The sequence below is a fragment of the Rhinolophus sinicus genome, linkage group LG01, assembly GCF_036562045.2.
Source record: "Rhinolophus sinicus isolate RSC01 linkage group LG01, ASM3656204v1, whole genome shotgun sequence".
In the NCBI taxonomy this organism is placed as follows: domain Eukaryota; kingdom Metazoa; phylum Chordata; class Mammalia; order Chiroptera; family Rhinolophidae; genus Rhinolophus; species Rhinolophus sinicus.
In genome coordinates, this window is record NC_133751.1 from 2,546,267 (window position 1) to 2,557,322 (window position 11,056).

Here is an 11,056-nt window from a genome sequence, read left to right on the forward strand (position 1 = left end):
CAAGAAACCACTTTATTTTTCAAACAAGGTTTGGGAGGTACTACTAAAAGCTACATATTCAAATAAAATCATAGATATCACATTTTGTTAAAACAAAGTCTGTTCAGAAAATATATTTTCAAGCCAAAAGTCCACCTATCTTTTCCACTAAAGACACAGCAAAACTCTAACCACCAAGGTGTTTTAATGAATTTAGAATCTCGTCTAGTAAACGCTGAGCTGGATGGTCTCTTACAGCTGGTAGAATTTAAATTCACAGCACAGCTTTGTTTTTAAGACCATGAATATCACTGGCATATTTAAAAACTGACACTCCAAACTTTCATGATGTACTTGTTATTAAGGGTCAATAAGTATGTTGTATGAAAAATAGGAACCCCAACCCTTTGAAGCAAGGGCCTTTTTATGGGGACCATCTTTCTTCCCAGGGCACTGTCTGCGCTGGGCAGAGCACCCTAGAAATGGGCCCAGCAGCAGTACTGACTACGCTTGTGAGCCCTGCGGATGATAAAATAAATACAGAAAACATCAAAACCACAGTGCTCAAAAGGCTCTCAAACAGCAGGCAGGGACATAAAATATTAAGAAAAATAGAATCACAAAACTGAAGTGATCTTAAATTTTTTAAATGAGAAACACATGGATTATGTAAATATAGGAAAACATACATAATAATGCTGGTTAAAAATACAACACAAAATAGCTTAACTGATTAATAGATAAAAATGTATGCATATCCCATTAAACTCGACACAATACATTTTGGGAACTGCTGCTCTAGAGCAGTAGTTCTGAACCAGGGTGATTTTTGTGCCCCGGGGGACATTTGGCAGTATCTGAAGACACGTTTTGCTTTTACAAGCAGGGGTGGAGGTCCCACTGGCATCTAGTAGGTAGGGACCAGAATGCTGCAAAATCTTAGGACAGCCTCCGGGCACAGAAGTATCTAGTCAGACGTCAACAGTGCTGCGGCTTGGAGCTACTGTCCTGGAGGATCCCGTATTTCCACTTACGCTGCAGCAAATTTTGCTGAAATGTGTGTGTGTGTGTGTGTGTGTGTGTGTGTGTGTGTGTATGTAAACATATAACTAAATTTAGAAGAACACAAAGTCAAATTCCTCATTTTCTAATGCAAAAAAATGTAAACCTTGATAAAATGTCTCAGACAACATATAACATATTGAGCTTATCAAGGTTTCCTTAAGGCATTATTTTTGCAAAAATCTGATCAGTCTGTTCTGGAAACTGATCGCAGTACCTACCAATCCACAGTCCCTTCTGAGTGACCCAACCCCACTGCAGACACTGCTGAAAGGGGGCAGCTGTGCAGATGGCAGGAGCCCACCCCTCCCTGGGGGAAGGACAAGGCAGCCCCTAGGCCGGGGTCAGTGGCCGGGAGGGGTGGAGGGAGAGACCTTGCTCACTGTCCCTGGGGTGTGCTCTGGGAAACAGGAAGACAGGAGGACCAAACTGTGAGAAGGGAACATGTGATGGCCAGTGTATAGGAGGACCCGGTGGGGAGAGATGGTCAAGGGCGCTCCCGGGAGGGCCAAGAGCCCAGGTGGGCAGCCCGACCCCCCAGGGCTACACCGCAGCCCTGCTGGTCCCTGCAAACCCACCAGATTCCGACTCTCCTTCTTCCTGGGGAACCCCAAACCCCTGGACTTGAAGTCAGCCTGCTCCCTGCTATCCTGAGGCCTGACTGAAACAGCCCATCGTTCTGGAAGCACAAGTCAGATGGCAAACAAGCATTTCCACCAAACACACCCGCAACCTCCACACCTCACCGCTTTACTTGGCCGGAGGCTGCCTTTGGGTCATGGGGTCACCCTGAGCAGAAACAGTCTCCCAGGACTGAAGCCCCATCAATTCACAGTGGGCGGCTTACCCTAAGGGCACAGAAGGCCGGGCCTGGGGCCTGGGGCCTGGGGGCTGGACCTGTGCGCATGACCCAACCCTGTCATTTGAGACCCAAGGCGGTAAAATGAAGCCCTCAGCCTCCCAACCTGGTCCATCAGTAGTTTTCAAGGTTTTGAAAAAGCTGTAGAACCTTTTCTCCAAGGAATCCTAGATAGTTAAGCTGCTGTGTCCCCTCTGCTCCCCTCCCCTGGACGGTGCTTGAAACCACCTTGTCAGGTAAAACGTGTGCTGTGACATGGCTGGCCCTGTGGGAGCAAGCTCCCCAGACACCATGACCAGACACGGGGCAGCTAGCACTCTGCACGCACTCCGGTGGGAGGACACAGGAGCCTCATTTGACGCCTTTGCAGCCAGGCCTTCTCACCAAATGACAAGCCAACCAGCCCTCGGATGTTTATTGTAAGGATTTCCAGACTGAACATTTTCTACACTGAATTTCCACTTTCTGTGTTGAAGCTGAGCAGTTTGCAACCCCAAAATATGCCCCTTTGGGATACTGATTATTTTACGTTGGTTAACTTGAGGAAACGGCAGACCTGGGAGCAGCTCTGAAAACCCAGAAGTCCCGTTTGTAAAGGACAATGACAGCTGTAAGGGTATCTCTATCTGTAAGGGGCAGTGGGGAAGGCTCCACCTAACCCTACATGACAATCTTACCTGTCTCCTGTGCTTTTCCCGGTCACCTCCCGCTAACCCCCCCCCCCCCCCAACACCATCTTCTGTCTTTAGCAGAACGTGGTACTTAAGACGACTGGCTTCCACCATGTTGCTTCCTCAGTGTTGCTGGGTCTCTCCCATACATACAGGAAGTACACATGTTATTCAACTTTAGTTTTTCTCCTGCTAACCTGTCCTGTGTTAATTTGATCGCTAGCCCGGCCAGAGAACCTGAAGGGTAGAGGATAACGTCCCTCCCCAAGAGCTCGCACCAGACAGGAGGGTAACCTGTCCAGCTGTGAGTCCTCACACGGGTAAGACAGCAGCACGTGGCTCTTGCAGCTTCCCTCACCCTCACCCTCACCGTCACCCTCACCCCAACCCTTGCCCTCAATGACCCCGGACGGCCAAGCTTTGAGTTCCCTTAGCTGCACTGTTTTTATTTCCTCGTCCCCCTTCGCTATGGGGATAATCATTTGAGGAAGGCAAACAGGGGCGCATACACACTCCTACTAATGGACAGGCTGAGAGTAAAGCAACTTCTAGTGCAGAGGTGAACTTGGTCTCTGACCTGAATGAGAAAAAATGTCCCATTTTTATTTGTAATGACCTTAGTCTGATTAAGCAGTCATTCAATGAAGGGAGACATTAAATTCCACAATTAGCAGTGTCTGTGGCTTCTTCACCAACAGAAACCACAAATATTTCCACAAAGCATTCGAGTGGCTTCAGAAACCACTTGGGCGGTTATGCTTGTCACCGCCCAAGGGATTCTAGAGCAGTGATGTCTGTTACACATGAGCTAATAAAGGGCACGTGGGAACCTTATCGCCGGTTTGGGTCAGTGTTTGGATAACTATTTCAGTATAATGGGCTCCTGATCCTGTTTTATCTAAAGCTTTTCATGGGGCGCCAGAGGCCAGGTGGCGCACAGGACCCCCGGGCGCATGCCTCCTTAGCACTTCCAGGTTTCCTTCTAAACAGTTTCAAACAGCTGAACAATTTGCAACAAAGTGGAAGTTGTAAGTACAAAGTTACTACTCAGATGTAGCACTTTTGCAAAGTTACAATACACTGATACAAATGTAAGTAGATGTAAACTAGAGGACAGGGACCCCAACAAAATGCCTTTGCAGCCACGTCATTAACGTGCAACCTGCTGACACCTACTTCACCAGCACAAAATGCTCATCTTTCACGTCCTGTTCCACCCACCACGTTCCATCAATCCCAACGCCCACTTCCAAATCTCTGCCGTCGGGGCCTCCTTCCCTTGAGACGGCAAGAAAGCACCGTCCCCGCCTGGCGTCGTATTGCAGGACGGTTCCTTGTAGATTCAATCACACACTGTAACTAGACGATCCACACATCACTCTCCACTCAGTAAATTAAGGAAAAGTGATGAAGGCAGATCGGAGTCTGCCGTCTTCCAAACCAATACACCGGATCCGAGCGCGTCACCAGTGACATCGGCAAACGTTTCTACATTTCACTTCAATTCTTCCTTATAATGTTTAAAACACACTGTATAAAATATAATGTAACTTATTACAATGTGACGTAGAAATACATGTAATACTTAACCTCTTTTCACTTTGTCAGGAAAAACCACAGTTATGCCCAACTAAAGGTGAGGGTCTCGTTCACCCTCCGGTGGAAAGCACTCACTTCCCAGGGAAAAGCCAGCTTCATGGACGCCCATTTCTTACCATCTCAATCATTAAGTTACAGCGCCGACCCGCCGGTCAGACACCCAGGACGGCCGCAAACGCGCGCCCCGTGCACACGTGCCCCGCCCGCATGTCCCCCGCCCGCACCGCGGGCTCCGCCGCCAGCGCACGGCCCAAGGCGACTCAGGCGCCCGCCGCACGGGAAACCGAGGAAAACCTAAGGGGCTGCCCCGGAGCCGCCGCCGGGGCATGTCCAGAGCTGCGGGCGAACGAGCATGAAGCGAAGCGGACTCAACTGTTCCTAATTGTTCTCAAGTGACTCACGACTTGTTCCTACGGGAACGTGAAGTTCCCGACAGCGCTCGGCCGTGCCCCGCACTGCCAGGCCCCATTTCCAATCAGCCGTTTATGAGACGCGACATCTCCCTAATCTAACTTAGTCCCGAAAACCGGCACCCCGGCCACGCATCGCGAAGCCCAGACACCCCGTCAGGGCCCAGCCCCCAGGGGGCTCCGGGGACCCCGCCCAGCGGACCTCCGCGGCCACCGGCGGGCCAGCGGGACCCGCACAGCCTGAGGCGCGCGGGCGTCGCCCGGGGCACGCCCCCTCCAGCAGCCCCGCCCGCCATCTTCCCGCCTCCGGTCCCGCGGAGCAGCCCCGGCGGCTGCCGCACCAACCGCGGGGCTGGCGCGCCCCTCACGCCTGGCCCCGCCCCCACGCCCCTCACGCCAGCCCCGCCCCCGCCCGCGCGCCCCCGCGCCCCGGCCCCGCACCGCCCCCACCCGCGCGCCCCCGCGCCCTCAGCCCCCGCCCCCGCCTGCGCAGGCGCGCGCCGCGCTCTGTGAGGGACGGTTAGGAGCGCGCGCCTCACAGCGGGCCCCGCGCGGCGGCGGCGGGCGCAGCCGCGGCAGCGGCGGCGCCTTCCAGAAATTTCCGCGTCCGTAAAACCACACTGAGAAACAAGCTGGGCGCGCCCCCGCGGCGGCCCGGAGGACAGCGCCCCTCCCCGCGGCCTTGGTTCCCCTCCCCCACCCGCGCCCCCTCCCCGCCCCCTGCCCTGGGCGGCGGGTCTGGCGCGGCCCTCCCGGGCGGCGGCGGCGGCCCACTGAGACCCGGGCGGTGGCGGCGGGGCGGCGGCCACGGCGCCGGCGGGCCGGCGTGATTGATAGGGACGGGGCGGCGGAGCGGCGGCGGCGGCGGAGCGGTTGAGTGACAGCTTACCTGGGTGCCAATCTTCATCACACTGACAAGCGGCTGCAGCAATCGGGACCCGCAGTGCCGCGCCCGCGTCCAACCGTCACGCCGACGCTGGGCCACGCGACACAGCCTCGCTCAATGGGAGGAGGGCGACGCCGACGCGCGCCGCATCAATATTCAGAGCGGGGGCGGGGCCTGCCGGGCCCGTGCCCTGCCCAGTCCCTGCGCCTCAGCGGCGCGGGGCGGAGCCTGCACTCTGGGGGTGGGGAGCGGGGCGGGGGCGGCTGGCAGCCGGCTCCGCCTCCGCATGGCGCCCGATCCAGGCCCCGCCTCTAGCCGACTGCGATTCCCGCCTCCTGACTATGCAGCTGGAGGCGTAACCTGGGCGCGCGCCACGCCCCCTCCGCTCCCTCTCCTGCGGCGGGGAGAGATTTGTGGAGCCGGCTCGGGTGGGCGGAACCATCCGCCACTGCCCCGTGGGGAAGGCGGGCCGTACCATCGCGGGAGGAGGCGCCGGCACCTCTCCGCGCGCCGGGCGGCTGGCGGGCCCGGGACGATCTCGGCCGCCCTGGGAGGCCCCCCGAGGCTGGGCCGCGTGGGCGTCCGCGGCTTATCCTCCCAGTCTGCGCGCGCCGCCTTTGTGTGCGGCCCCGCGGCAGCCCCTCGCCTCCTTCCCGGTGGGAGCGAGCCCGGGCCGCACAGCCGGTGCTCACGGGTGCCCCGCGCCGCGGCGGCAGGTGTGCTCGGCGCCCGCGGTCGCTGCCCAGCCCCGGGCGCCGTGTGTCCCGGGGCGCCGTGTGTCCACCGTCGCTGCCGGCGCCCTGTCCGGCGCTCTGCCCTTAGCACACCTGTCCCCCAGGTAACCCTCGCAGGCCCGGTCGGCGGGTGAAGTGGCCTTCCGTGGGGAAACACGGAAAACGTGGTGTGGTTTTCAAGGTGGACTTCGCGAGACGCATTGTACCCACGCGTTCCGCACGTGGCCCTGCCCTCCGAGACTACGGGCAGGTATCACATTCCCCAGTGGAGAGACGGTCCGCCTGGCCCTTCATTTTCGCAGAAACAGTCCCACCGGGTGATCGCTGCACGCAGTCCGTAGACTCCTTCGAAAAGGGCCGCTTGGCAGGCGCCCCGGGTCGGGAACGTGTGGCTGGAGGGGGCCTGGGGTCCCTCCTGTCGTGAACAGCCTGGGAGGACATTGCTCTACTCTCGGCTGCACAAACGCCGTGAAGCCACAGGCACAGGCTGTGTGGCCCTGCAAAACTACGTTTTCCAGAGAGTTGTAGCAGGGACTGGGTGTGGGGAGACCAGTGAGTGACGAACGGGGGTAGAAAGATGGAGGGGGACACCAGAAACTTGGAAATGGAAATGCAAGGTCCTTATTCAAAAGTTAGTAAGAGTTTTAAGACGGGGACGGCAGAAACTTAAACCAAGTGTGGGCCCTCCTGAGCCTGGGAGCCTGTGTGGCTGCACTGGTCCCACATGATCCCAGCCCCCCAGGCCATGGTCGGAAGCTTCTGGTTCCCATCGAGTGTGTAAGGCAGCAGGGCTTTCGGAAAAGGGAGGACCTGGGAGTATGAGGTCACCTGAGAGCCCTGTTCAAGTCACAAGGCCGACTGGGCGGAGGCCCTGCCGCCACCATATATGATTGGGCCTCTGTGCTCAGGTCTGCTCTGCCTGTCTGTGCCCCCTGACATGTCACCCATCCTTCCCTTCTTTTCACCGGACATCTCAGTAAAAAAGAGAAAGGGCTTGCAGCACCATCAGTAATCACTCCAGGTTTTGTGGCCCTGAGGCTCACACATAGGAAAAACAATTCAAAATTAGGTAGGTGTGGGGCCTTTGCCTCCACCTAGTGTTGCCCACCAAGTGGCTTCTTAACAGAAAAAGAACATTTGTATGTAAACAGCATTCCGTTTTGAATTTCTTTCCTAAAGAGTTGTTACTATTTACCCAAGAACCGTGTTTAGGTGTGTGAAATAAAAAACCCCATGAACCTATTCATAGATGTACGCAGATGACAGCAGGTACCGTCAGGCGAGGAGGTGCGGGAGGAGGGCACCTGGGTGGGGTCAGTTAGGCAGGCGGAGTTCTGTTTTGATAGAAGCCACAAGGTAAGGCAGAAAACTCTGCTAAGGTGCTAGCCAGCCTGATGGAGCCCACACAGCCTGTCTCAGGATCGTGGGGGGTGTAAAAGAAAGTTAAACTTGGACCCTGCCTGGCAGAGCTTCCAATCCAGTGTGCAGTGGAAGATGGACAGAGCCCTCAGCAACTGGCTGGCTGTTGGCTGGAGGTCACGTTCAGTTTCTTGCCACTGGGACCTCTCTATTGAGGAGCTCACTACATGGCAGCTTGCTTCGTCCAAGCGGCCAAGGACTAGAGTCTGCTAGGAAGACACGAGTTACCATCTTATATGAAGTAACCCCAGAGGTGACATTGCATCACCTTTGCCTGTTCTGTTAGTTAGAAGCAAGCCACAGGTCCAGCCACTGAAAGAAAGGCAGGGGATCCCACGAAGACCTGTACACCAGGAGGAGAGGGTCACTAGGGACCATCTCAGAGCCTGCCCACACGAGGCATTTTCTTTTTTGTAGAAGAGACCGTTGTGTAGTCAAGAGCCCTGGGCCGGTGGCCCGAAGTCCTGGGTGTGAAGCCTGGCTTTGCCACGTAGCATGTGAATTTCAATGAGGCCATTTCATCTCCCTGAGATCCAGTGTCCTTCGTGTTCAGTGGGGAGAGCGGTACATCTCTGGGGGGGCTATGCAGAGGAAGAAATGAGGCAGCTTATGGAAGCGTCTCCGCACAGGATGCTCCGCTAGGAGCCTGTGCCAACCTCAGGCCAGGGAAGGGGGACCCACAATTCTTTATATTTAAGCCTGGGTTTTCTCAACAGAAGAATGCCAACAGTGGCGTCCCTGAAGTTCAAGATCAGGATGAGACTGCCCCACCGGCCACACTCCCCGCTCAAGGACCGCAGCAGAAATGCAGCCAGGAAACAGCATCCCCCGCCAAGTTCAGGTTCACCAATATAAAATCACGCCAACCAAAGACAGTCCTGTCTCACCCTGACAGGCAGTCGACATGTGGCAGGTATCCTACCGAACTAGCTCACTAAATGGGGGAACTGGAAAGATGCTGCAACCAGTTGAAAGGAAAATGTGAACAGATACGTTATGGGTCAAGAGTATTGGAACGAGCTGGCAAAATGCTCTGGGTGGAAGCACAGGGGGCATGAGGTGAGGGTCGTCCCTCACCATGCGTTTCATGTTCATGTCCATAAACAAAAGTGATTTGCCTCATCACCCGTTCTCTACAACTTCGATTGTAAAATAGAGGCAGCGAGGAGCTAGAATCAAGTGGCCCAGCAGGGTGAGCCCTAAGGAATGCAGTTTCCCACTGGGGACACCCAATAATCCTTTCTGTGTAGTCTGCGTGAGTCTCCTGACACCAGGTATATTACGTTGCTAGAGCCGCCAGAACAAAGCACCACAAACTGAGCCGCTTAAATAGCAGAGATTCATTCTCGTCTGGAGGCTTGAAGTCCAAGATCAAGCTGTGGGCAGGGCTGGTCCCTTCTGAGGCTGAGGGAGGATCTTTCCCTAGCAGCTGGTGGATGGCTGGCCATCTTTGGCATTCCTTGTCCTGTAGAAGCCTCACCCCAATCTCTGCCTTTATCGTCACATGGTGTCTTGTCTCCCTGTGTGCCTCTCTGTGTCCAAATTTCCCATTTTTATAAGGACACCAGTCATACTGGGTAGGGTCCATGCCAATGACCTCATTGTAACGTCTCCAAATACAGTCACATTCTGAGGTCCTGAGGGTTAGGACTCAACATCTGAATTTGGGGGTGACACAATTTTGGGGTGACCTAACATGAGGAAATCCGAAGCCCAGAACTCAGCTGGCCAGGCAGGACTGTGAGGGGGAGCCTGGAGCCTGCGCGCTGGTGGCAGTGATCACAGTGCACCGGGTCCTAGCAGCATGAGTTATCACGGGGTCCCCTCCCCATCCACAGTCAGCAGAGGCCGGGGCCGTGCTTGCTCACTGCAGATCCATACCAGGCCCCTCCTGGCAGGGGGCTCCCACCTGGTTATGCGGCTTACCTGGCGTGTCTCTCCATCAGTGACTTCAGATCTGCTCATTAGTAAAACGTTTATTGAGGATTCACTCAGGAGGGCACTGGGCTGGGCCCCTGGGCTGCAATACTTGCCTGCTAGCCAGGCATGCCCACCAGAAAAAAACAGCTAATAATATAGACACTGCAGTGGACGAATACCAGGTCCTGGCTGTGCCCTGAAGCACTGGCTTCAGATAACTTTCCCAGTGAAAGCGTTGGTCCCAACCACCTACCCCAGGACAGTTGTGTCCATGGCAGAAGCTTCTCTCTGGGTCTCCCATTTCATGCAGTTGCATCTTCCCGGTCTCAGTTGCAAGGTCACACCACAGAGCTGCCCAGATGTCAGGTAGATGACAAGGCCCTGAAGCTGGCCTGTGACACTTGTGTTGCTCCTGAGGAAAGATGAAGGGGTTAGTCCTGCAAGTGGCAGAGTGACTGTGATGCTTTCTTGCTGCCAACAACTTTTCAAAGCAAACTGCTGCCTTCATTGCCCGTGTGATTGGGCCAAGTTTCTAAGTTAGGCTCATAGTCAAGAGGCATTGTCTGTGATGTCATTTTTGTAAAAATCTGTTTCTCATTGAAGTTACAAAAGTAACAACAACAAAAGCCTTCAGAGAGCCTCACTGACTTTGTTGGTTTGCCCTATACACTGCCGCCCAGTGTGGGAGGTCCCAGGAGCGACGGTGGACAAAGCCCACCTCTGCCTGAAGCTTCCAGTCAGGTGTGCACCACTTGCTGGTCTGAGAACTGGGACCAAGAAGCAGTATCGAACTTCTCTTTGTAGTTTGTTATGAAGAGTGATCCAATTCCTCGAAGGCCCCCTGGCTTTCCTCACTTAGCATGACGTCCTCCAGGTTCCTCCATGCTGTAGCAGGTGTCAGGATTTCCTTCCTATTTACGGCTGAGTAGTATTCCATTGTTGGCATTACATTGCTGACTATATTCCAGTTTGCTTAATTATTCATCTGCAGACAGACACTTCGGTTATTTCCACCCCTTGGCTATTGTGAATAAGGCAGCCATGAACATGGCTGCACACATTCGAGTCCCTGCTTTCAATTCTCTTAGGTATGTGCTGAATCATACGGTGATTTTTAAGTTGGGGGGGTGGGAAACTGTCATATCATCTTCCACAGCAGCTCTACCATCTCACATTCCCACCAGCAGTGCCCAAGGGTTTTGGTTTCTCCCCGCTCTTGCCCACACTTGTTGTTTTCTATTGTTCTGTTGTTTTCTCATTCCGGTGCAGCTGAGGCTGTTGGCGATGATTTTTAAGACCCTTCGGTTCCAAGTTTCCTTAGCTATGTTTCTCCCCCTCCTACCTTCTGAAATACTCACGAGGTTAAATTTATAAGGTAAGGAATTTTCTAAACATGAAGAATTGGGAAGTTTAGACTTACATTCCCCTGGAGCTCTTGGAATGAGTCCCTTTGCACCACCATGAACTGTCCCGGTGGAGACTGCCACGTCACACTTCACAGCTGGCTTTGGGTTCCT

The 11,056-nt window shown here is 54.8% G+C and overlaps 1 protein-coding gene across 5 annotated transcripts in view; it reads right to left on the minus strand.

The window, feature by feature from the left end:
* The window catches only part of PKNOX1 (PBX/knotted 1 homeobox 1), a 50,096-nt gene extending 44,477 nt beyond the window's left edge, over window positions 1-5,619 (minus strand). Inside the window, exon 1 of one of the 5 annotated variants that reach the window (XM_074324793.1) lies at window positions 5,470-5,619. The gene's annotated coding sequence lies outside the window, so the exon portion shown is untranslated. Of the gene's footprint in view, window positions 1-4,161; window positions 4,929-5,469 lie in introns of those variants that run through there. The other 4 variants (XM_019745675.2, XM_019745678.2, XM_074324781.1 and 1 more) reach the window with 4 other exon arrangements.
* Window positions 5,620-11,056: the final 5,437 nt, after the last annotated feature.